The sequence below is a fragment of the Macaca nemestrina genome, chromosome 17, assembly GCF_043159975.1.
Source record: "Macaca nemestrina isolate mMacNem1 chromosome 17, mMacNem.hap1, whole genome shotgun sequence".
Taxonomy (NCBI): Eukaryota; Metazoa; Chordata; class Mammalia; order Primates; family Cercopithecidae; genus Macaca; species Macaca nemestrina.
In genome coordinates this window covers 23,642,298-23,667,929 of record NC_092141.1, presented here as the reverse complement: position 1 = coordinate 23,667,929, position 25,632 = coordinate 23,642,298, and the positions used below count along the sequence as shown (strand labels likewise).

At 44.2% G+C, this 25,632-nt stretch overlaps 1 pseudogene; it reads right to left on the bottom strand.

Annotated features, from left to right (window-relative positions):
* Positions 1-768: 768 nt before the first annotated feature.
* LOC139359277 (centromere protein I-like) lies at positions 769-24,126 on the bottom strand (annotated as a pseudogene).
* Positions 24,127-25,632: the final 1,506 nt, after the last annotated feature.

Here is a 25,632-nt window from a genome sequence, read left to right as displayed (position 1 = left end):
AGCTTATCACATGCATGCATAGACAGAGCCCACTCCACCCACCTCAGCCCCTGTGCTCTTGCAGCTCTATCTTGCACACACACGGGCACACAACTGCTTGTATGTTTCATTCATTTCTGGTAAAACGGTTCTGTTCCAGGGAGCACACACAGATGAAGGGAAGTGGTCACATCAGGCCCTCAGTGTGGTGCTGGCCCAGGGAGAGAGCCTATGTGGTAGAAACTCTTATCCTCTACTCCACCCGGGATGAATTCTTCTAACTTAGCAAAAAGGGACAAGGATGCTTCTGGCTCATGCCTCAGGGCACTGTGGGGCTTCGGTAAGGACCCCTCGGAGGGGCTGAGAACAAACGAGATTCTTGCTCACGACACTGATCCCTTCCACAGGAGCAACTGGGGGTCTAAGTGAGCTCTCTGTAGGATTCACAGGGGCTCACCACAGATGGAAGGTGCTGGCTGTGAGGTCTGGGGCCAGAGGCTGGGCCTGCATCCCAAGTGTCCTCCCTGTACCATGGACACACAGGAGCACCCAGAGTGCTGCAGGCAAAGCCAGCTGTGCCTGTGATCAATGAGCAACCACCCCACTCCGACTCCTGGTGATCAACCAATGTGCAACGCCCCCACCCCGACTTCCTGTGATCAATCAATGAGCAACCACCCCACCCACACTCCCTAGGACCCCCCAGAGAAGGATTCCAGAGTCTGTGACACTCTCCTTTCCAAGCCTCTCTGGCAGAGGGGCTCCACCCGCTAAGGTCTTACTTGGGGCTTAGCCTTCAGGAACATGGCTCTCCATATCGTTGCTGGATTTACTGTGTGCCACGCTAGCTTTCCTCATGGCATTCTCGCTGAAACACAGAGAAGAGAGGTTTGGTTACACCAGCGAGTCCAATGCTGCGGGGCCCTGGCCAACAGGTCCTGCAGAGCAGCTGCTCCTGGTAACAAGGTGCTGTCCTCAGCACACCAGTCTGGCTGAGGTCCAAAAGAGGCATGAACAAAGGGGCACTCAACAAAGAGCAATGACAGGCCGCTGAGCCAGGGAGAGTGACCAGGATGATGAAACAGAAGGGACTGGAAAAGTGGTCACCATGGAGCAAAGAGGGAACCATGGCACGAAGGGGTGGGGGGCTAGGCCCTACATGATGAAGGAGGTATGCATTAGACTACGGCGGCAGCTGGTCTCTAGTTCCTAGTTCCTGTTCTCTTGAGTGGCCTGGATCCCCACCAACTCTGCCAGCATGGTAGGACCCAGATTTCTCCTCTGTAAAATAAAGGGGCCACGAGAAGTCATGATTCAGTCCCTCCCAAAGCAAGGGTTTGACCCTGTGTGGGACAACGCAGGTCCTATATGTGGGATCAGAGAGAAGCCCCAACTTCAACACCTTCTAGCTGGGAACAAGAGGAGAAAGAAGACAGAAACATGAAACGTTATCTTTAATAACATTTACCAACAATTCTGTACTGAGAGATGGAATCCTATGAAAGGTTTTTCATCACACTTCTGCTCCGCAGAGACAAAGAGCCACGTGCGTCAGTTAAGCTGGAGCCAGCTTGAATGCAGCCCACATTGCCCCTGACATTCACAGGGCAAGACGGGAACAGGAGTGCATCTGTTAGGAAGGCCTGGCCTGTGGCTCCCAGGGACTGGCTGCCCTGGTCTGCTCATGGCCTGCCTTCTTCCCAGGAGGAGAGGTCTCTTCCCTGCCTGGTCTCCGTGCAACAGCTTTGAGGTGGTGGCATGACCAGGTTGAAGAAATGTACTTGGTGAGCTGAAGGCAAGGCGGCACCAGACACCAGTGGATTTGCTGGTGGACAAGCGCTGTCCTCTCCTGGGTAACATCACAGATGACATACACACTGTGGGCACCAACTGTCAGCAACACTGGGCTTACTGATAAAGAAACAAGCGAGTGTGCCAGGGCTCGGGGGCCTTGTCTCGGAGTGAACTGAATAGGCCCAGTTCAGCTGGTGCTAGAAATAATTCTGATCACTCCAAACAGTAATCAACCAACCCCAGGAAACAGAAGGACTGTGCACACGGGGCTGCAGCAACACAACTGTGATTCCTCAAGACATCACAGAAAGGAGACTCAATGCTGAGACGCGCACACATCTGTCTTCATGTGAAAAGAAAAACAAAGCGACACTGTCCTACCCCTGCTCAATTCAAAAAGCATGCTTGCAGCTCCCACCTCCCTGGGTACTTTCTGAAGCCTCAACTGAGGCGACAAGGCAGCAAGAGGTTCCTGCTCACCAGGCATCCATGGGTGAAACAGAAAAATAAGGGGAAAGGTCACTAGGGCCACAAGAGATGAGAATTATTAGTTCAGGAGGATGAGAACCAGCTCACACACAGTGCAGGGTCAGAGTCCTGGTGAAGCCAGGCAGGGTAGGCGGGGAGGACCCTGTGCACATGGTCTGGGGCTGGCAAGGGGCAGGCTCTCCAAACCCAGACGCTGAGAAGGGAGCTGCTAGGCCCCAGGAGTCACTGAGCATTTCTGATAGAAGTGGCTGCACAGGCCTCTTTTCTGAAGGATGCCTCACCTGTGCCCCTCCCACCTCAAGAGCATACCTGTCTTTCTTCCCACCTTCCTTTTCTCTTTTGTTTTTTGAGACAAGGTCTCACTCTGTCACAGGTACAGCACAATGGCACAAACAGCTCACTGCAGTTGTGAACTCCTGGGCTCAAGTATCCTTCCACCTCAGCCTCCCAAATAGTTGGGACTACAGGCATGCACTACCACGCCTGGCTAAGTTTTTTGGTTTATACTTTTTATTATTTATTATTATTATTTTGGTAAAGACAGGGTCTTGTTTTATTTTCCAGCCTGGTCTTGAACTCCTGGCCTTCAGTGATCCTCCCAACTTGGCCTCCCAAACCACTGGGACCAATAGCAAGACTCAGGAGAGAGCAGCAGAAACAGCAGCAAAGCGGGACAATATAAAGGTTGGCTGTGTGAGGTGTGGGGAGGCCGTGGGGCACATGTGGCCAGGAGTCAGAGAGGGAGAGGGGTGCACAGGAGTCTGAGGGTGACATCCAGTTACACAGATTGGCTCTATGACCTACAGCAACAATCACGGAAGGCAAAGCCAGGCCTGATACAAAAGCAGTCTTTTCAAGCTGCTACTGGCTAGTTTTGAGTGTGTCCGCACACTAGCAGTCCCCAGTCTTGGTGCAGCAGAGACGCCTGGCACAGTCACAGAGACAAGATCCAGAAACATGGCTTAGTGCAATAGCTTTGGGGTGGTGGAATGACCAGGTTGAAGAAACGTGTTTGGTGAGCTGAAGACAAGCTGGCATCAGACACCAGGGGATGTGCTGGTGGATGAGCCCTGTCCGGTCCTGGGTAACGTCATAGATGACGTGGACACTGGGCACTAACTGTCAGCAAGTGAAAGCCTGAGGAGCATGGAACAAACTGGAGGCCAGAAACAGGCATGTCTTGACAGGCCAACACCAGGAAAACCCAGCTTATGTCAACGTCCAGTCCTGGCTGAGCTTCAGCGGGTTGGAGTGGGGCTGAGAAGCAATAGGTGATCATCCTGCAAGGCTGCGGCTCTAAACAGCAGCACCGTGCCTTGTCACTCGCATGTCCTCTATGCAGCATTCACCCAAGGAGGCCCTGCAGGTTTGGTGGCTGGTAAACAGACACCCTGCACCATTTTCAATTCTGTGAATAATATTTTTGAAAATGTCTTTGCTCTTGTTTCTACTTTGAAGATCGTGTGCCACAAAACAGACACAGTGAAAAAAAAGCACCCAGATACTCTGCAGTGAAACCCCCACACTTCCCCGTGGATGCTGCCCTCTCCTCTTCAGCTAGCCCAGCGCTTTCCAGAGGCATCCCTTGCCTGGACACTGACTCCACCAGGGCACTCATTTCACATTCCTGCTGAGATCCACTCCCCCACCTCCTTCCTTCCTCAGACCTAACATGCCTGCTGCAGGGGCCAACTTTCAGAACAGCACCAACTGCTCCCAAAGCCCCCTTCTGATCTCAATGAGCTGGGCTCTCCTGCCAACCCCAGAATGCCTTCCTGAACAGTCAGACCCGACTGGCCACTCCTCAGCCTCGGTCTTGTGAAGACAAATTCCCTTCGATTCACTGTCATGAAATGAAGGAAAACGATTGTACGAGACAGCTCCAAACACGGAGCAAGGAGTATAGCTTCAGACAAAGAACAGAGAACCAACCTGTCATGGTGAGCTTTACCTCCACCCAAGCAAGCTTGGAAAACGAGGGTCTGCCCAGCCAGGGGCGGGCAGCGAGCAGACTGGTGTCAAGCTCAATGGCTGTCCTGCCATAGTCCCATCCAACATAAGCAACAGGCTCGCAAACAGTAGGAGCCTATAAGGCAGCCACCAAGGAACCCCAGGATGCCTGGATAGTGCTCACACTAGCTGAGGAAGGGGGCTGGGGGGTCACTCCCTGCTTGCGACCAACCAGACCTCCGGACACAAGGACTGTCACCTGCTCAGAGCACACAACCACTTGCCGTGACCTGGGCTCCAGTGCTCTGCCTAGGGCCATGCTCTAGCTGGCTGCCATGGGCATGTCTGTGCACCCTATCAGGGTTCAACTCGTATCTGGTTTAAAGCGAAGCCTCTCCAGGGACCTTACTGTCCAGAACTGTCCCCAGAACATGGTATGTCTCAAAGGCATTGCCTGACCCTTTCTGAGCAGCCTGCAGGGACACACTAAGAAAAGCTGTTGGTATTTTCATTGCCCAGCACCAAGTGCCTATGCCAGAAATCTGCGAACCCCCTTTACTTTCTAACTGCCACCTCCAATTCCCCAAGTTCACATCTCTGCCACAACTCCCACTGAATCTGTGGCAATTCCTCCCACTGGGCCTGTCTCCAGTTCCCCTTCCTACCCCCACACCCTTCCCAGCACCCCAAGTCACAGGACTGCCAGTGAGCGTGGGAAGCAAACTGGGCCATATCCCTGCCTGCCTCGAGGTCCTTGATTCTCACCTCTCACCAGGAGGGCAGGCAGCCTGTCCTGGACCCCACCAAGGCTGCCCCTATGCCTGCCTGCACACTGTCCCCAGGACCCTGGGGATGGTGACCTGCTGCCTCACACACTGCCTGACCATCCCATCAGGACTGCATAGAAACCCTGTAGCCACCTCACCCATGTCTGTGGCACCTCCTGGAGAGATCACTGGTTCTTGTGTACCAGTCCCACTATACTCTGAACACCCTGTGAGTAGAGACAATGGCTGTTCACCTTTGTGGGCAGCAGACAGGCATCACTGCCAAACAAAACTACTGGCTCTCTTTAGCACAAGGAGTGGAACCACCATGCATTTTGATGAGACATGATGTGCAGAATGAAAAATCAGCATGGCAGCCATAGGAGCAAACCAGGCCTAAAACAAGCATCTCCTGGCAGTGAAGACCAGGGTGCCCAGGGAAGGTGTGTGCTGGGGCAGGCAGCTGGGCCTGGCAGGAAGCAGAGAAGGGAAGAAGGGCCTGGGCTTAAATTCCAAAGTGGCCACTCACCAACTCTGGGTCCTGGGAGAGGCACTCCCTCCCCCAAAGCATGGCCCCTTCATAAAGGAGGGCTCTGAGGGGCTGTGGCCAGGATGAAGGTTCACAGAGAGGACCAGGCAGTGGGGACAGAGCCGGCGTTGGCTGGGTCTACAGGGCTACTGCCCAGCAGGGGCTTGTGGTTCCTCACCTCCTTCCTGTACCCAAATTGGGAAACTCTATCAACAGAAGTCCACTCTGTCTTTACAATCTGAATGAGACTAGGATAAACCAAAAACCTGGCAAACTGAGTACCCTAGGGAAGGAACACAGGGCATCAAATGCAAACCCTGCTAAGGTCAGCGAGGCCCAAGGCAAGCTGCCCCATCTGCCCTCACCCAACTGGCAGTGCCTCCCCGTCCTCCCTTTGCACACAGGGTGGGGACAGTGCTGACCTCACACAGGGCTCTGAGGTTAATTATCACTTAATATTATAAGGCACTGGACACACAGGAAGTGCGAGGGATGCATTAAAGAAATAAGTCAGGTAACAGCCTGCTGAACTGTGCAGTAGGACAGCATCCCAAAACACCTCTGCCACGCATTGAGGTTACTGTCACCCCCTCCACAGCAGATGATGGAGTGGTGAGCACCAGCAGCTTCCTGAGCCACAGCCACCCTTCCACTGGAGCTCTGAGTCCCCTGCAGTGTACCGAGGCCAGCTCTACAGCCCGCAGGAAGGACGTTCACACAAACGTGGAGGAGGCCTGAGCTGGCCTCCCCGCTCCCACTCCTGCTCCATGCCCTGACTCTTCCTTCCACAAACACCCTGGTTCCCACTGAGGACCCTCTCTCCTCTCAATGAGGCCTCTCCCCGGCCCCACCCTCTTCACCACTGTACCCCCGCCACACTGCCAGGCCCCTTCCCTGGTCTAACTGCTTTCCCTTTGCTGAATGAAGGCATGAATTCCCAGGACAGCCAACTCCTCCATCCTCCTGTGGTGTCCTAAAGAAGGGGAGCTGCTTTCCTCCCTGGGTCACAGACTCACCCTCCTGACCTCAGGGGAACAGGATGATACCTCCCAGCTATTTGTGGGACAGATTTATGTTCTGCTCAAAGGAAACTTCTGTGGGTTTCTTCTAATTTTGAGAGGCACAACACCCACTAATCAAGTGAACTCTCATGGGGCAGAAGGAACTTTTGGCAGCTCCACTTTGCCCCACCCAAGAAGCCTCCTGGTAAATTGCTGCCTGTGTGTGCAGACAGTCTGTTTGCCCACCTGGGACAGGAGTCCACAGCTTGTAAGTGGGGCCCTTTACCCTGTGTGTTCACAAACCTAAATCATAGAGGACCAGAAGACAACAGAAGGAGAGTTACACAGTCTCAGGATGAAAAATATTTCCTAAGCATGTCACCAGAAACAGACACCATAAAAGAAAGATTTTCCCATACTGAAGATATGGGTGGGGCGCAGTGGCTCACACCTATAATCCCAGCCCTCTGGGAGGCCAAGGCAGGTGGATCTCTTGAAGTCAGGGGTTCGAGACCAGCCTGGGCAACATGGCAAGACCCCGTCTCTACTAAAAATACAAAAATTAGCCGTGCATGGAGTCTCGCTCTGTCGCCCAGGCTGGAGTGCAGCGGTGCGATCTTGACTCACTGCAACCTCCACCTCCTGGGTTCAAGCGATTCTTCTTCTTCAGCCTCTTGAGAATCTGGGATTACAGGCATGTGCCACCACACCGGGCTAATATTTTTATTTTTAGTAGAGACGGAGTTTCACCATGTTTGCCAGGCTGGTCCCGAACACGTGACCTCAGTTGATTCACCTGCCTCGGCCTCCCAAAGTAATAGGATTACAGGCATGAGCCACTGCGCCCAGCCTGGATTCTTTATGGAAATTGATAAGCTGTTTCTAAAATTCATACGGAATTCAAAGAACCAACAATAGACAAAACAATCTTGAAGAAGAACAAGTTTGAGAAGTTACGTTTTCTGATTTCAAAGCTCGCTACAATACAAAGCTATACTAATCAAGACAGCATTTACTGGCAAGATGATAGACATATAGATCCATAAAACAGAACTCAGAGTCCATACATTTATGGCCCATTGATGCTAAGACAAGGGTCAAAACATTTTAATGGGAAGGAGTAGCCTTTTCAACAAATGGTGTGGGTGCATTTGTGTCCTCACACACACACAAATGAAGTTGTATACTTAAACCACAACATATACAAGAGATAAAATTGATTTTAAAAACCCAAATGTAAGAATTTAAAACTGTAAAATTCTCAGAGGAATAAATCTTTGTAACCTTGATTTAGGCAGTGATTTCTTAAGCTCTACCAAAGCATAAGCAGTAGGAAAAAAAAAAAGGTGAAGTTTCATTTCATCAAAATTAAAACCTTTTGTAAATCAAAAGACACTAACAAAAAATTGACAATCCATAAAATTGGAAACAAAAATTGCAAGTTACTTGATAAAGGATTTGTATCTAGAATATAAAAACTATTACAACTGAATAATAAAATCACAAACTCATTTAAAAATATGCAAAGGGGCCGGGCGCGGTGGCTCAAGCCTGTAATCCCAGCACTTTGGGAGGCCGAGACGGGAGGAACACGAGGTCAGGAGATCGAGACCATCCTGGCTAACACAGTGAAACCCCGTCTCTACTAAAAAATACAAAAAAAATAGCCGGGCGAGGTGGCGGGCGCCTACTCGGGAGGCTGAGGCAGGAGAATGGCGCAAACCCGAGAGGCGGAGCTTGCAGTGAGCTGAGATCCGGCCACTGCACTCCAGCCTGGGCGACAGAGCCAGACTCCGTCTCAAAAAAAAAAAAAAAAAAAAAATATGCAAAGGGCCAGGCGTGGTGGCTTACACCTGTAATCGCAGCACTGTGGCAAGCCAACCCAGATAAGACTGTTTGAGCCCAGGATTTCCAGACCAGCCTGGGCAACATGGTGAAACCCTTTCTACAAAAAAATGAGCCAGGAATGGTGGCGTGTGCTTTTAGTCCCAGCTATTCAGGAGGCTTAGGTGGGAGAATCAATTGAGTTCTGGAGTTCGTGGCTGCAGTAAGCTGTGATTGTGCTACTGCCCTCCAGCCTGAGCTACAGAACGACCATTTAAAAAAAAAATATATATATATATAGACATATATATATATCGACATACATACACAGTGTATTTAGATACACACTAAAGAAATTTATAAAATCTTAAGAATGAGCAAAGAATCTGAATAGGCATTTCTCCAAAGAAAATACATAAATGATCAGTAAGTACAAGAAAAGATGCTAAAAATCAACAGCTACCATGGAAATGCAAATCAATACCACAATGAAATACCACTTCACATCTCCGGGATGGCCAGAACCAAACCAAACCAAAACAAAACAAAACAGATCAGATAGCAAGTGTTAGGAAAGAGGTGGAGAGAATGGAACCATCACATACTGCTGATGGGAATGTGAAATGGTGCTGTTACTTTGGAAAAGTATGGAAGTTCTTCCAGTGGTTAAACAGAGTTACCATATGATCTAGCATTCCCACTCCTAAGTACATACACCCAAGAGAAATGAAAACATATGTCCACACAAAACCTTTTACAAGAATACTTACTCATAATCACCAAAAAGTGAAAATAACCAAAATTTCTATCAACTGATAAATGAATAAAATGTCATATCTATACAAAGGAATAGTATTTACAAGTAAAAGTACTGATACATGCTATAAGACAGCTGAACACTGAAAACATTATGCTAAGTGAAAGAAGCCAGGCTGGGCACTGTGGCTCACGCCTGTAATCCCAGCAGTATGGGAGGCCGAGGCAGGTGGATCACTTAATGTCAGGCGTTTGAGACCAGCCTGGCCAACATGGTTAAGCCTCATCTCTACTAAAAATACAAAAATTAGCTGGGTGTAGTGGCAGGTGCCTGTAATCCCAGCTACTCAGGAGGCCGAGGCAAGAGAATCGCTTGAACCCAGGAGGCAGAGGTTGCCATGAGCAGAGATTGCACCACTGCACTCCAGCGCGGGCGACAGAGCGAGACTCCCTCTCAAAATAAATAAATACAAAAAAAATTAAAAAAAAAAAAAGAAAAAAGAAAAGAAAAGAAAGAGACAGGGCTGAGAGTGAAGTCCTGAAAGGATATACACAAACATACACTCTCCTCCCCTGCCTGCATATTGGTATCATTCCATTAAATCAGCAGTCTTTGACTAAGGTTGTAACTCTAATTGTAATATTATCTAGCCTAAATTTTCTATCTTTTCTAGAAGGATTTTCTGAGAGCTTCCACGTCTATGAAGCTTTTCCTTACACGGCACCACCTCTACCCAGGCAGCACTGAACTGATCACTCCCCCATCTTTCTCACAACTGAAGCTTTTCACATTTTGCCACATTGTATTACAGAGATTTGTTTACAAGTCTGTCTCTGCTACAAGCCCAAGCTCTCTCAGAGGACAGAAACTTAAATTAACTGGAATCCCAGACCCTAGCAAAATGCCCAAAATTTAGTTGTTACTTAAAAAAAAAACTACTAAACACGTCTTACAGTTCAGACACATTAAATGTACAGCAGTTCCTATTTCTGCCATCACAGTATTATTACACAAAATCTAAACATTCTTTAAATACCCTTACCTGTAGCAAAACGGAAACAGCATAACTCAAGAAGGAAGGATGAATGACTACATTTAAACTATTTATATTCAGCCACTCCAGTTTTTTTCTAGGATTTTAGGGTCAATACATATTCCTTTCCTAAAGGGTTTGGATGTCCACAGGCAACCAACCATGGATATTAAATAGTGATTAAATTCTTGATAAGTCTTGCTGCTGAAATCAAACCCTGATTTTGTCTAATGGGAAAGAAATAAAAAAATTGTCACTATCACCTATTTTCCCTTTCCTCCTCCTTCCCATCAGGTCACGTAAATCTAGACTTAATTTTTGAGTAACAGTGATTTAACACAGAGCTTTCTCATTCATACCTTTTGTACCAAACATTTTTCCTTGCGGCAGTCAGATTTTTACGATACCTAACAGAAAAAAACAAACAGAATGAAACATTTAACATACCTTTGAATACAATGCCTTTGACATAGCAAAATACAAAAATACACTATAAATGTAAATATATGCAAATATGTACATACACAAATATTCAGTTGTCTAGTTAAGGATTTTATCCTTTTGTGGTACATTCTCAAGTGAAAATAAATAGAGGCTCAATAAGTTGTACACTTAAGATGCTTACTTCAGGCGGGCGGATCACAAGGTCTGGAGATCGAGACCACGGTGAAACCCCGTCTCTACTAAAAATACAAAAAATTAGCCGGGCGCGGTTGTGGGCGCCTGTAGTCCCAGCTACTCGGGAGGCTGAGGCAGGAGAATGGCATGAACCCGGAAGGCGGAGCTTGCAGTGAGCCGAGATCGCGCCACTGCACTCCAGCCTGGGCGACAGCGTGAGACTCTGTCTCAAAAAAAAAAAAAAAAAAATTAAAAAATAAACAATAAAAAATGCTTTCAATGTTTCACTATTAAAAAATTAATAAAGTTCTGGCTGGGTGCGGTGGCTCACGCTTGTAATTGCAGCACTGTGGGAGGCCAAGCTGGGTGAATCACCAGGTCAGGAGTTTGAGACCAGCCTGAGAAACATGGTGAAATCCCGTCTCTACTAAAAATACAAAAATTAGCTGGACGTGGTGGCGTGGGTGCCTGTAATCCCAGATACTCGAGAGGCTGAGGAAGGAGAATCGCTTGAACCTGGGAGGCAGAGGTTGCAGTGAGCCAAGATTGCAACACTGCACTCTAGCCTGGGCAACAAGACCTAGATTGCATCTCAAAAAAATAAAAATTAATAGAGTTCTCATTCATAAGTAGGGGTTGAATGATGAGAACACATGGACACAGAGAGGAGAACATCATACACTGGGGCCTGTCGGGGGTGAGGGGAAAGGGGAGGGAGGGCATTAGGACAAATACCTAATGCATATGGGGCTTAAAACCTAGATGACAGGTTGATAGGTGCAGCAAACCACCCCATGCCACATGCATAACCATGTAACAAACGTGCACCTTCTGCATATTTATCCCAAAACTTAAAAGTAAAATGAAAAAAAATTAATAGAGGCTCAAAAATGGTCACTGATGTAAAACGTACTTTCTTAATGGAAAGAAAATGATGCAGCAGAAAGCACAAAAGGGAAACCTACAAATATGTTTTTCTTGTCTGAGAACTATTAACTAATTAGTTTTTAAACATTTTAAACTTGACATAGTCCTACAAGTTACACCAACAAGGTCTGCACTTAGCCAGGCATGGTGACTCATGCCTGTAATCCCAGCCATTTGGGAGGCCGAGGTGGGCGGATCACCTGAGGTCAGGAGTACGACACCAGCCTGGCCAAAATGGTGAAACCCCGTCTCTATGAAAAAACACAAAAAATTAGCCTGGCGTGGTGGCAGGCACCTTTAATCCCAGCTACTCTGGAGACTGAAGCAGGAGAATCGCTTTAACCCGGGAGGCAGAAGGCGCAGTGAGCCGAGAAGGTGCTGTTGCACTCCAGGTTGACAAGAGCAAAACTCTGTCTCCAAAAAAAAAAAAAAAAAAAAAAAAAAAAGTTTACATTTATGGACTGAGAAAAGTAATTTCAGTCCACAAGTTACAGAATTAGAGGAGACCAGAAATAATACTTACAGTTCCACATAATTGGCAACAGCTCCCCTTATCTCCCAGAAAATATTTTTATCAGAGAAGGTACAAATACTTAAAGCAATTGTCAGCAAATGACTTAATTTTTCCTGAAGACACAGCAATTAGAATGAACAACGCTGAGTGCAATAGTACCACTGCACAACAGGTCCTTAACTATGATTTTTTTTTATTCTGTAGCCACACCAGTGGAGGATTTAAAAACACCACAGCTGTCATGGCCCCATATTGGAATCTCATGTCCAATAGCAAGCCCGATTTCCAGAGGCCCTGGCCAAAGACAAGTAGGAATATTTTTTGTATTACAGCTGAAAGATGAAGAGAAAATTATAATATACCATTTCATAAAATGGTAAAAAGGCTTTGTACCTGCTCATAATAAAACACCTCTGGTTCAGGATGTTGGCATCCAGGCTGAAGAGTACAGAATATAAGATCCCAGGAAGAGACACCACCACTAATGGAAGGTTATAATGTATATATGTGTCACACACCTTTCAGAAGGAAAGATAACATCAGTATATAGACTATTCCCCAGAACTTCTCAACCAAGTTCACCCAAAGAATCATCAGTATAAGATAATAATGTAACATTAGCTTTGGACATGCCTGACTCCTAAACAAACAGATAACTATAAGCGTGCTTAACACAGACTTCACCAAATATCAGTCATACTACAGAGGATAATTTCTAAAAGACCATTACTTGAATCTTTCATTTCTTCTAGGGAAAGGTCTTACAGTTAGGGGGACAGGGTAAAGGAAGGAAGGAGTTCTTTCCCCTTAAGTCCCAAAATACTTATTTATCATATGAGTTAGCTGTCAACCTAGAAAACAAAGGAGCGTGTTTCTAAGCAAATGCGTAACACAAGACAAATAGGTATTAGCAGAGGAAGCTGGGAAAAGTGAGACTATCATGGACACTTCATGGATATTAAGTTGCTGCAAAAGTAATTGCAGTTTTTGCCATTGAAAACAATAGCAAAAACCACAATTACTTTTGCATCACCCTATAGTTCTGCCCAGGTTATATACTGTAACACAATAAAAGGGTACTAGGTACCAAGAGACGTAAGGCAGTTGAAAAGTAGACATGGAGATCTGAAGAAACAACAAGAAATTTTTGGTTTCCACCAGGAGTTACGAATGGAAGGAACAAAAAATAATGCTAACAACAGACTTCTGTCTAGGACCAGTGTTAACACAGGGTAATGCTGTGGTGCCTGGACCTTAGGAAAAAAAAAAAAGCATTTGCTTTTCCACGTGGTTTATGAAAGTCAACTGTTCTGGAGAGAAAATAATCATGAACTTCAAAATGTAAGGTTACTTTAATGATGCTAATGAGATCACAGCCTACCTTAATATTTGTGCATAAAATTTAAATAGTATGCCAATAAAGTGAATAGCCTTCACAAAAATCCCAATGGGGAAACTGAAACATGTTTTACCTTCTCATAGAAATCCAAAATAAAGTGCAGCAAGAAAGTTCTGTTGCTCTCCACGTGCACTGCAGTAGTGGACAGCCACCCTACATAGTGGAGCAGTTTAGACACAGAGCTCATGGATCCACCCAGTTCACTCTCTGCAATAAGAAACCATAACATTCAGATGCAGAGTAGCAAAAGTGTTCACAATTTCCAAGCTAAAGGTGAATAATATAAAGGAAAAAGGTGGTGAAGGTTTAAAAACTATCAGTGCTCCAATGTATAATTTACTTTTTAAAAAATCAGTGGTTAATCATAAAACTACACACAGCCTTCCAGGGAATCATTAAGACGAAATCACATAGAACATTCTAAACAACCAGACTCTACTAGTAAATAACAGATAAATACAGTATTAAGCTCCAAGCAGTTATGAAAATTCTCAAGTGAGAGATATAAAAACCACTAGAAATATAGGTATTTCATTAACAGTTAAGGGGAGAAAAAGGTTCACATAAAAGTGACATGAAAAATTCATGGCCAAGCACAGTGGCTCACATCTGTAATTCCAGTACTTAGGGTGGCCAAGGCAGGCAGAGTTCTTGAATCCAGGAATTTGAGACCAGCCTGGGCAACGTGGCAAAAGCTCTTTACAAAAAATACAAAAATTAGCTGGGGTGGCAGCACACACTTCTAGTTCCAGCTACTCAAGAGGCTGAGGTGGGAGGATTGCTTGACGCCCAGAGGCAAAGGTTGCAGTGAGTGAGACTGCACCACCGCACTCTAGCCTAAGTGACAGAGCAAGACTGTTCAAAAAAAAAAAAAAAAAATCAGGCCATGTGCAGTGGCTTATGCCTGTAATCCCAGCACTCTGGGAGGCTGAGGTGGGCAGATCACTTGAGGTCGAGTCTGAGACCACCGTAGCCAACATGGTGAAACCCCGTCTCTACTAAAAATAAAAAAATTAGCAAGGCGTGATGGTGGGTCCCTGTAATCCCAGCTACTTGGGAGGCTGAGGCAGGAGAATACCTTGAACCCAGGAGGTGGAGTTTGCAGTGAGCCAAGATCATGACACTGCACTCCAGCCTGGGCAATATAACAAGACCCTGTTTCAGAAAAACAAAAAAAAATCAGGATGAAATGTGAAAATGGACAAAATGATACAGTAAACTAGAAAACAATGACAACTAATTTATTCGAACCAAATCAAATGTGGTTTAAAGGAATAAACATTAAAATGACTTTAGGAATCGTTTCCTATACTGTCAGTAACATTGTAACACAGATGCACAGAAACCTACCCTACACAAATCAAAACTCTGTTTTGCCTGAATTCCTGAGCTTTATAAAACGCTGTTAAACATATTTTCACTTGAATTTGGCGTGGCACAGTGACTCATGCCTGTAATCCCAGCACTTTGGGATGCTAAGGCAGGCGGATCACCTGAGGTTGGGAGTTTAAGACCAGCCTGGTCAACATGGTGAAACCCCACCTCTATTAAAAATAAAAAATTAGCCAGGTATGGTGGTGCAAGCCTGTAATCCCAGCTACTGGGGAGGCTGAGGCAAAAGAATCCCTTGAACCCAGGAGGTGGAGTTGGCAGTTAGCCAAGATCATGCCACTGTTAAACGGATTAGGAAAAGACTTAGAAATGTGAATTCACAGCTTTACTCTCCTATCTAGGCAGTCAACAATGGTTATGCACAAGGAAAAGAACATGTATAATCTTAGAATTTCAGAGATGATGACGACTCTACTACTGCCCACCACCATGATAGTTCAGTGTCAGGACAATCAATGATCAGGAGACCATTCAAATATGCAAGCATCCACACATAGCCAGTTGGCTACTTGCAAAACTAAGTAGTTTTTTGTGTTTTTTTTGTTTTTTTTTCCGAGATGGAGTCTTGCTCTGTCACCCAGGCTGGAGTACACAGGTGCGATCTCAAATCACTGCAACCTCCTTCTCTGGGGTCAACCAGTTTTCGTGCCTCAGGTTCCTGAGTAGCTGGGATTACAGGCGTGTGCCACCACATCCAACTAATTGTTATATTTTTATTAGAGACAAGGTTTCACCATGTTGGCCAGGCTCGTATGAAACTCTAGACCCTCAAGTGATCTGCTGGTCTCAGTCTCCCAATGTGCTGGAATTACAGGCGTAACCGTATCTTAACTATGATTTTGGGTAGCACTTGGCAACTGTGTCAATTTGAAACAATGACGATTGCTTCAAACAGTCTCTTTTGAAGTGTTTTTCCACACCACACTATTGGCATTTTGGATCAAACAATTCACTGTTCAGGACTGGCTCTTACTACCCACGCAGCCCCTGAAGCACACTGAGCATCCCCACCTCCCACATATTAAATGACAGTCGCAACCTCTTCCCGGTCACCATGACACCAGAAATGCCCCCTCCCTTCAAGAACCACTGCTGAGAAGTTTTCTACCCTTCTCTTCTTATGATAGATAACTACAATTTACTCCCTTTTTGACAATGATATGGCATATGGTCACATGCCAGAAATATGGCATTACACCTATATTTACTCAATTATTGAAAACTTGAGCTATACTATATAATGCCAAATATTGTTATGACAAGCAAAATTATCCACATGTCCATTAAATTTTAGAAAGCAGAATTCCTTTTTAAATTGTCTCCCTTATGATACTAATAAAAGGAAAGATAATACAGAAACTGTAAGGCAACTATTTCAAGGGTACCGGAGACTTACACTGCAAGTTGGCCAAATATTGTAGATGCAAACATACTGTTTTGTTCAATCTTTTGCTCATCTGGGGAATACAGAATGAACAAACATGGGTCCAGGCACAGCAGCTCGAAGAGGGGAATGCAGGTTAGGGATAACCACAAGTAAAAGAGAAGAATTTCAGGCTGGATGTGGTGGCTCATGCCTGTGATCCCAATACTTTGGGAGGCCAATGCAGGAGGATAGTTTGAGCCTAGGAGTTCAAGACCAACCCAGACAACACAGTGAGACCTTGTCTCTACAACAAAAATCAGCCTGGCATGTTATATTGGTGCACACTCTTGGTCACAGCTACTTGGGGGCTGAGGTGGATCGCTTGAGCCTGGGTGGTTGAGGCTGCAGTGAGCTGAGACTGCGTCACTGCACTCCTGGGAGACAGAGAAAGACCCTGTCTCACACAAAAGCGGAGAGGGGTAATTTCAAAGGTACAGTTCTTGATGTAATTTAGGTAGAAGAGGTTAAACATTTAAGTGGAGTTTCTTTTAAATAGTGGTTCTCAAACTTCAGCATGCACCAGAATTATAGTAGTGTTTAATTACAGAGCCCTAACTCCAGAGTTTAATTCAGTAGGTCTAGGCCAAGACCTAAGATTTGCATCTCTAACAAGTTTCCAGGTTATGCTGATGATCCAAGGACCGTATTTTGAGAAGCATAGCTTTACAAGATGTTTACTACCCACTAATGCTCCATTTCCTTCTAAAAGTGATCAGGTGTATCTGGAAACAATTTAATAACGAATATGAAGAATTAAAAACAATTTTCCAGGCCTAAGTAGCTTCTACTCTCTATTCTACCAAAGTAAGAAACCACTATAGGGATAAGAACATACAGAAAAATGAGTCTGGGCTCATCTGTTAACCAAGCTAACCACTAGCTATTTACAACTGAAGCTAAGGGGAATTTGAACATTGGTTAGGTATTTAAAGATACTAAGAACTATTGGCTTGGCACGGTAGTTCACGCCTGTAATCCCAGCACTTTGGGAGGCCAAGGTGGGTGCATAATTTGAGGTCACAAGTTCAAGACCAGCCCTGGCCAACTCTGTGAAACCCTCTCTCTACTAAAAACACAAAAATTAGCTGGGTGTGGTGGCACATGCCTGTAGTCCCAGCTACTCGAAGGCTGAAATACGAGAATTATGTGAATCCAGGAGATGGAAGTTGCAGTGAACTTTCATCAACCCACTGCACTCCAGCCTGGGCAAGGGTGAGACTGTCTTTAAAAAAAAAAAAAAAAGCTTCTAATTTTTTAGGTGTCATAATAGTACCATATTTTACAGTTGAAACGGGAGCTGAGTTTTGCTTTAAAATAATGGAAAGGAAAGGTGAAACGTATTATAGATGAAAAAAGGTTAACCAAGAGTTGCTAACTGTTGAAGATGGGTAATGGGCACAGACGCGGAATACTGCAGTATTTTCTCTACTTTTGATTGTATTCGTAAATTTTCTATAATATAGTTTTTCAAATGCCAAAAAATTACGTGGCTGATAATAGAATTTATGAGAAGCAGCCAGGCACAGTGGCTCACACTGGTAATTCCAGCACTTTGGGAGGCCAAGGCGAAAAGATCACCTGAGGTCAGGAGGTTGACACCAGCCTGGCAAAAATGGCAAAGCTCCATCTACAAAACAAAACAAAAACGTAGCTGGGTGTGGTGGCACATGCCTGTAATCCCAGCTACTTGGGAAGCTGAGGCAGGAGAATCATTTGAAGCTGGGAGGTGGAGGCTGCGGTGAGCCAACGTTGTACCACTGCACTTCAGCCTGGGCAACACAGCGAGACTCAGTCTTAAGACAAAAAAAAAAAAAAAAAAGAGTGTAAGAGAAGGCAAAAAACTTTAGGTAGAAAGAGTCAAAACAATCTGACTATGCAGTTCCTTGAAATTTAGTCTTTTACTTTGAAGGTAAAGCACACATATAACAAAAATTTAGGGTTCTTATTTTAAACTCCAAAGTTAAGATAAATTAATGCATATAACCAAAATACAGGATACGAACATACTGTCCAGCTACCCTACCCTCTATTTTTTTTTTATCTTCTGATATCTCTGCTATCACTTGGAAGCTCATCCAGATTCACTGAGGAGCTTAGAACTCTGTATCATGTCCTGCCATCAACATCTCAGTTACACCAGTGTCCATGCAAATGATCCCAACATTTCAGTTTCAGTTTCTTGACTTTGAATCAAATAACCTTCACCTTCACTCCACCTTAGTTACCCAGTCCCACAGATACACACTAGATTCTGTCATAACCTGAACTGAACCACACTGGGCAATAACTGAAAGCTCCTTGATGGCGCTGATACCTAAGCTGCAGCTTAAAATACAACTCAGGGTTACCCAGACCAGAGTGTCCACTGGCTGGAATTTATTTGATGCTCAAAAAATGTTTGTTGATTAAAAGAATATAAAAGTAGTGACCTTATGAAATTTACATTACTAATTCAATTACCTGAATACATTTAATTATATCTTCAGTTTGTCCTCCTCAACTACAGGTTTTTCCCTTTTATTTGCGTAATGTAACATATTCTTTCTTCAAATCCAACAGTGTAAAGATAAAAGTCCAACTCAGCTCTCTTTATAAAGAGTTTCAAATTGAACAAATTGAACAAATATTATTTACAAATGATGTCAGGTACTTAAAAAACGTTTTTGTTGTTGTTTTTGAGACAGGATCTCACTTTGTCACCCAGGCTGCAGTGCAGTGGCACATCTACAGGTCACGGCACCCTCGACCTCCTGAGCTCAAATGATCCTTCTACGGCATCCTCCTGAGTAGCTGGGACAACAGATGCATGCCACCATGCCTGGCAAAGTTTTGTATTCTTTGTAGACATGGGGTTTTGCCATGTTGCCCAACCCGCCTCAGCCTCCAAACTGAAACTGCGGAGATTACAGGTGTGAACTACCACACTCGGCCAAGAAAAAGACTGTCAATGGATATCTAAATAAATTTTAGTAAAGAGTGGTGGAGTGTGGAAGAAGCAAGTGAAATCTTACTTGTAAGAAGGACTCTGCCCTCACAAAGTATCCAGGAAGTTGGTAAATTCTTTTCCATGTTTGTAATTATTCACCTTGTACCAAATACATTCTAGAGCAGGAACACTAAATATAAGCATCTAGCTGTACCACAATAAAAAAGTGCACAAAACAAAATTATCACCAAAGTTACAAATAAGTGACAAAGTAAAAAAGCCACTAGTCTCATACATCCTGACTAACTCATAATGTAGACGAGAACAGACAGATGGAGGTGACAGTGAGATGTTCCTCAACAACTTGGTAATCTAGGGAAAAGCCTAGTGAAAAAACAAGTGGAGAGAATTCACATATAATGAATAAGATAAACTTTATATCACAGTCATCCAAGCAAGTTATAAACATCTGAATTGAAAGTTTTAGAACACTCTAGACTTCAATTAGGGTAGGCTGGGTATAACGGAAAAAAGATTGAAATTTAGTAAGTGGAAATCTAATAAACTGCATCATATTCCATTTAAAAGATTCAGAGTAGAAGAAGAATTGGCCTGGAACCAATCAAAAGCAACTTTAACCACCAGAAGAATCGGAAGTTGCTTATCCAGTAAAGAAACACTTAATTTGGTCAAAAGAAATGCTATCTTCCCACTGCCCCCCACCACTGGAGGAATGAAATGCCCAGGCTTTACTATGGCCTGGATGAAAGACTTCTCACTGTCATTTCCTCTAATTCTATAATTAAGAAACCTTCTACTGACAAATCTTGTTCCCATATATGCAGATAGCACAGAGGGGATATTCTAGTTGGCAGATATGAGCATTATGCTTACCAGAAATCATTCATTTTATATTAAACTGATATCCTGGCTTATACATTCATCTCCTCTGAGTTTCATTACCATTAACGGGATGACTCTGGGGGCCTAACAGCAAGTTTCTGGACATATAAAGATGAAAAATCCTTGGATTGTGAGAATCATCAACGTAGAGCCACCCAGTGAGTTTTGGTGGCCATCCAGTAGTGTTTCCTTAACATAATCCCTCTCCCTTCTTACTACCTTAAAATTACAACAGAAACATTCATGCTCTAAATATATGATTACCACAGACATAATTACAAGAAGGCTCCTCTTATCTTGAATTTGGCACTCCCTTATAAAAGAAATTCATTTGTAAACTATCTTGTCCCATCCTCCCTCAATTCTTACCTTCTTGTAATATTTGACTCAACCCGTAGTAAGACCTCAGCGAGACCGACTCATCTATGACACAGTCAATATACTGAAGCAGCAGAGAGTTGTTTAGCACTGAGCCCATCTGAGAATGCAGCTGCAGTAACAGAACCACCGATCAACTTCTGAAACTAAAGAAAATATGTAACAAAAAATAGGCTAGGCATGGTGGCTCATGCCTATAATTGCAACACTGTGGGATGCTGAAGCAGGAGGATCACTTGAGCCCAGGAGTTTGAGACCAACCCGGGCAACATATTTTTAATTTTTTTTTTTTTTTTTTTTTTTTTGAGACAGAGTCTCACTCTGTCAACCAGGCTGGAGAACAGTGGCGGGATCTTGGCTCACTCCAACTTCTTCTCCCAGGTTCAAGCAATTCTCATGCCTCAGCCTCCTGAGTAGCTGGAAGTACAGGTGTGCACCACCATGCTCAGCTAATTTCTGCATTTTTTGGTAGAGATAGGATTTCACCATGTTGGCCAGGCTGGTGGTCGTGGTCTTGAACTCCTGAAACCTCAAGTGATCTGCCCGCCTTGGCTTCCCAAAGTGTAGGGATTACCAGTGTAAGCCACCGAGGCTGGCCTGATGTAATTTTTTTGAAAAATTAGCCAGGCGTGGTGATTCACATCTATAGTCCCAGGTACTTGGAAGGCTGAGGTGGAAGGATTACATAAGCCCAGGAGTTCAAGGCAGCAGTGAATCATGACTGTGTTACTGCCTGGGTGACAGTAAGACCGTCTCAAAAAAACAAAAACAAAGGCCATACAGTTCAAACAGAAAATGCGAAGAAGCACATGGTCCAGTCACACACCTCTAAGCAATGGATATTCTGTAAAAGTTGGGGAAAACTTTGAAGCTGTTCTAGTGGAAATGATCCACTTCTATTCAGACAATCAGACAGACTCACCTCTTTTTTTCCATATTCTTTAGTGTAGCTACTGGAATTGAGCACTGGTATAACAGAGAGAATTCAATTTCTAAAGAAAGATAATAAAACAATCTATCAATGGACAAAACAAACTACAAAACACAAATATAAAAGCAGCTGTTAATGTGTTTCAATTAAATGGGAATATGGTTTACACAGAATCCTGGGTAACTGACATGTATTTAAATATCTATAATCTCCTCTAAGATCTGAATGGTTATTATTTGGATTTAACAAAAGAAAGCCATGCAACTTGTTTGAGCTTTAGATACTATTTTTAGAGGATGAACACTAGCTGGACCTAACATCAACTTCCGAGGTTCTGGAGAAAGTCCCTGGTTTCTTCACTTCATGGCAAGCAGAGCCATCTTCCATATATTCTCTGAATTCTTAAAATAGATCTATAAATTTGGATATAAAGTACAAGAGAGTAGGTACCCACAAATTGGAGTGATGTAAAGTCTAAAACTGCTCATTAATTGAATATATATTATGAATTCCTTTACATACAAATGCATTTATTTTTCTGATCAGCAATCTATTAAATGCACCAAATGGGATCAACACGAAGTGCCAATCCCTAAAAAAAACTTCCCCAGAGCAGTACCACAATACTAGACAGTAAAACAGTAGGCTGTAAGCATTTTAGTTGAAATCTGTAAGTTAACTTTAACAAAAATAACATATTTCAGTCTCAATATGATTTCTCTCTCCTTAATCCCTTACCTTTTTCCTAACAGGCAAAGATACAGAAATCAGAGCAGAAGCAAAGAACCTATACAGCGACAACAAAGCCTGAAGATGAAGCTGCATTCCCTGAAATAAAATAAGTTTTCCATTTTCAATTCTGTGGCTACTAAGAAACTGAGAAAACAAATACCAGTAAGAAGAAAGAAAGTATATTCAGACCATAATTTCACCATGAGATATAGCTATAGGAAGATGCTATCAAAAATCAAGGAAGGAGTAACCAGACATTTAAGTCAACCACCATAAAACAATCCGCTCCAAACTGTGATCTTCTCTCTTACTACCATTACTGACTTTAGTTCTTTCTCGTATTTTCTCTCCTCTTCCTGTACCTTAGGCTTAACAGTCATACTTACTAGCATTGCATAGCTTATTCTCACTGGTAGCATACTCAGGACTCAAAGTTTATTCATCCTTGATTTACACATCAAGGAGATACAACCAAAAGAGAAGCTAATACCTGATTATTATAGTTCTTGGAAAAGTATCTAGGAAATTACAATTGGCATGCCATTATCAAGCAGCTTTGACATAACTAAAATCTTAACAAAGCACTAATTTCACAATGAAAGAAGTCATTACTGCTAGACACCTGCATCTGACTATGCACAGAAAGCACACCACTAAAACGAATTCCGAGGAAGTAACCAAATTGTTTTGTAATACTAAAATTTTATTATATCAAATACTGTACAAAGGCAGGCAGTAAATGAGGCTTAGAAATAATTATTTTTTGAGATGGAGCTTTGCTCTTTTTGCCCAGGCTAGAGTCAATGGCATGATCTCTGCTCACTGCAACCTCCCCTTCCCGGGTTCAAGCGATTCTCCTGCTTCAGCCTCTCCCAAGTAGCTGGGATTAAAAGCAGACACCACCACACCCAGATAATTTTGTATTTTTAGTAGAGACTTGGTTTCACCATGTTGGCTGGGCTGGTCTTGGACTCCTGACCTCCAGTAATACACCCGCCTTGGCTCAGAGAAGATGTCTATGACCTAGAATCAGGTACACGCTGGAAAGAATCTCAGAGCATGTGCCTATTACCTGGAATCAGGGCATAGGCTGGAAAAAAGCTGAGATGCAAAGGCAGGTGCTGCCTCTGGGGAGAACGGACAGAGTAGGAACCACTGTAGTTTCTTGCCTTTACAGTTGTGTACATATACTACTTTGATAAAATTTATATTAAAAAATTAAAAATTAAATGAGGTCGAATGTGATGACTCATGCTTAAGCCCAGGAATGCAGGACCAACCTGGGCAATATATTGAAACTCCATCTTTATAAAAAATACAAAAAATTAGCCACTCATAGTGGCATATGCCTGTAGTCCCAGCAACTTGTGAAGAGCATCTGCTATCAAATCTAATATACAGGCAGTGAGCTCCTGGGATATGAACCATTTTCTTTAAATTTACAGTTGTCTCTGCGTAGCTGGACTGTTTCCAGACTTTCCAGCAGTCCATGAGGCAGGAATCTTTAAACCCATGAGAAAGCCTGGCTCTTCCCTCCTCTTCTAACATTCCTTTTTTTTTTTTTTTTTTTTTTTTTTTTTTTTTTTTAAGACTAAGTCTCATTTTTGTCACCAAATCTGGCTGCAATGGTGCAATCTCGGCTCACTGCAACCTCTGCCTCTCAGGCTCAAGCGATTCTCCTGCCTTAGCCTCCCAAGTAGCTGGGATTACAGGAACCCACCACCACGCTCAGTTAATCTTTGTATTTTTAGTGGAGACAGGATTTTACCATGATGGGAAGGCTAGCCTCGAACTCCTGACTTCAGGTAATCCCTGCCACCTTGGCCTCCCCAAAGTGCTGGCATTATAGGCGTGAGCCACTGCACCTGGCCTCTTCTAACATTCTAAAGAGAAAAAGAGAAAGCGATTTAGCTTAGCAGCCAAGGAAAGAAAAAACAACGTATACATTAAATTGCCCTTTAATTTTTTTCTTTTTTTTTAAAATTATACTTTAAGTTCTAGGGTACATGCGCATAACGTGCAGGTTACATATGTATACTTGTGCCATGTTGGTGTGCTGCACCCATCAACTCGTCAGCACCCATCAACTCGTCATTTACATCAGGTATAACTCCCAATGCTATCCTTCCCCCCTCCCCCCTACCCGTGATAGGCCCTGGTGTGTGATGTTCCCCTTCCTGTGTCCAAGTGATCTCATTGTTCAGTTCCCACCTATGAGTGAGAACATGCGGTGTTTGGTTTTGTGTTCTTCCGATAGTTTGCTGAGAATAATGGTTTCCAGCTGCATCCATGTCCCTACAAAGGACACAAACTCATCCTTTTTTATGGCTGCATAGTATTCCATGGTGCATAGGTGCCACATTTTCTTAATCCAGTCTGTCTCTGATGGACATTTGGGTTGATTCTAAGTCTTTGCTATTGTGAATAGTGCCACAATAAACATACGTGTGCATGTGTCTTTATAGCAGCATGATTTATAATCCTTTGGGTATATCCCCAGTAATGGGATGGCTGGGTCATATGGTACTTCTAGTTCTAGGCCCTTTAATTTTCTTTCTTTCTTGAGACGGAGTCTCGCTCTGCCGCCCAGGCTGGAGTGCAGTGGCCGGATCTCAGCTCACTGCAAGCTCCGCCTCCCGGGTTCACGCCATTCTCCTGCCCCAGCCTCCCAAGTAGCTGGGACTACAGGCGCCCGCCACTGCGCCCGTCTAGTTTTTTGTATTTTTTAGTAGAGACGGGGTTTCACCGTGTTAGCCAGGATGGTCTCAATCTCCTGACCTCGTGATCCGCCCGTCTCGGCCTCCCAAAGTGCTGGGATTACAGGCTTGAGCCACCGCGCCCGGCCGGCCCTTTAATTTTCTACAGCTTGCTTGCAGTATGGTAACACTACTGGGGCTTTTAAATGTTTCATATCAGTGGTGATCACAAACATTTTAAAATTCCTATATTTAAGGGTTTTTTCTTCTTTGTTGTTAGATATATTTGCTTTTGTTTCGTTTTCGCCTTTTTCTTGGACATGAAGCAGAGATATATTTTCATTTTTCCCTATTTTTTCAAGGGAGAAGCCCAACTGATATTCAGGAAAAGACCTGACCAATTCTCATTTAAAGTTACGCAAAACAGTGGCTTGTGCCTGTAATCCCAGCACTTTGAGAGGTCAAGGCAGGCAGATCACCCAAGGTCAGGAGTTTGAGACCAGCCTGGCCAACATGGTGAAACCTCATCTCTACTAAAAACACAAAAATTAGCTGGGCATGATGGCACACACCTGTAACCCCAACTACTTCGGAGACTGAGGCAGGAGAATCACTTGAACCCGGGAGGCGGAGGTTGCAGCAAGCTGAGAGCATGCCATTGCACTCC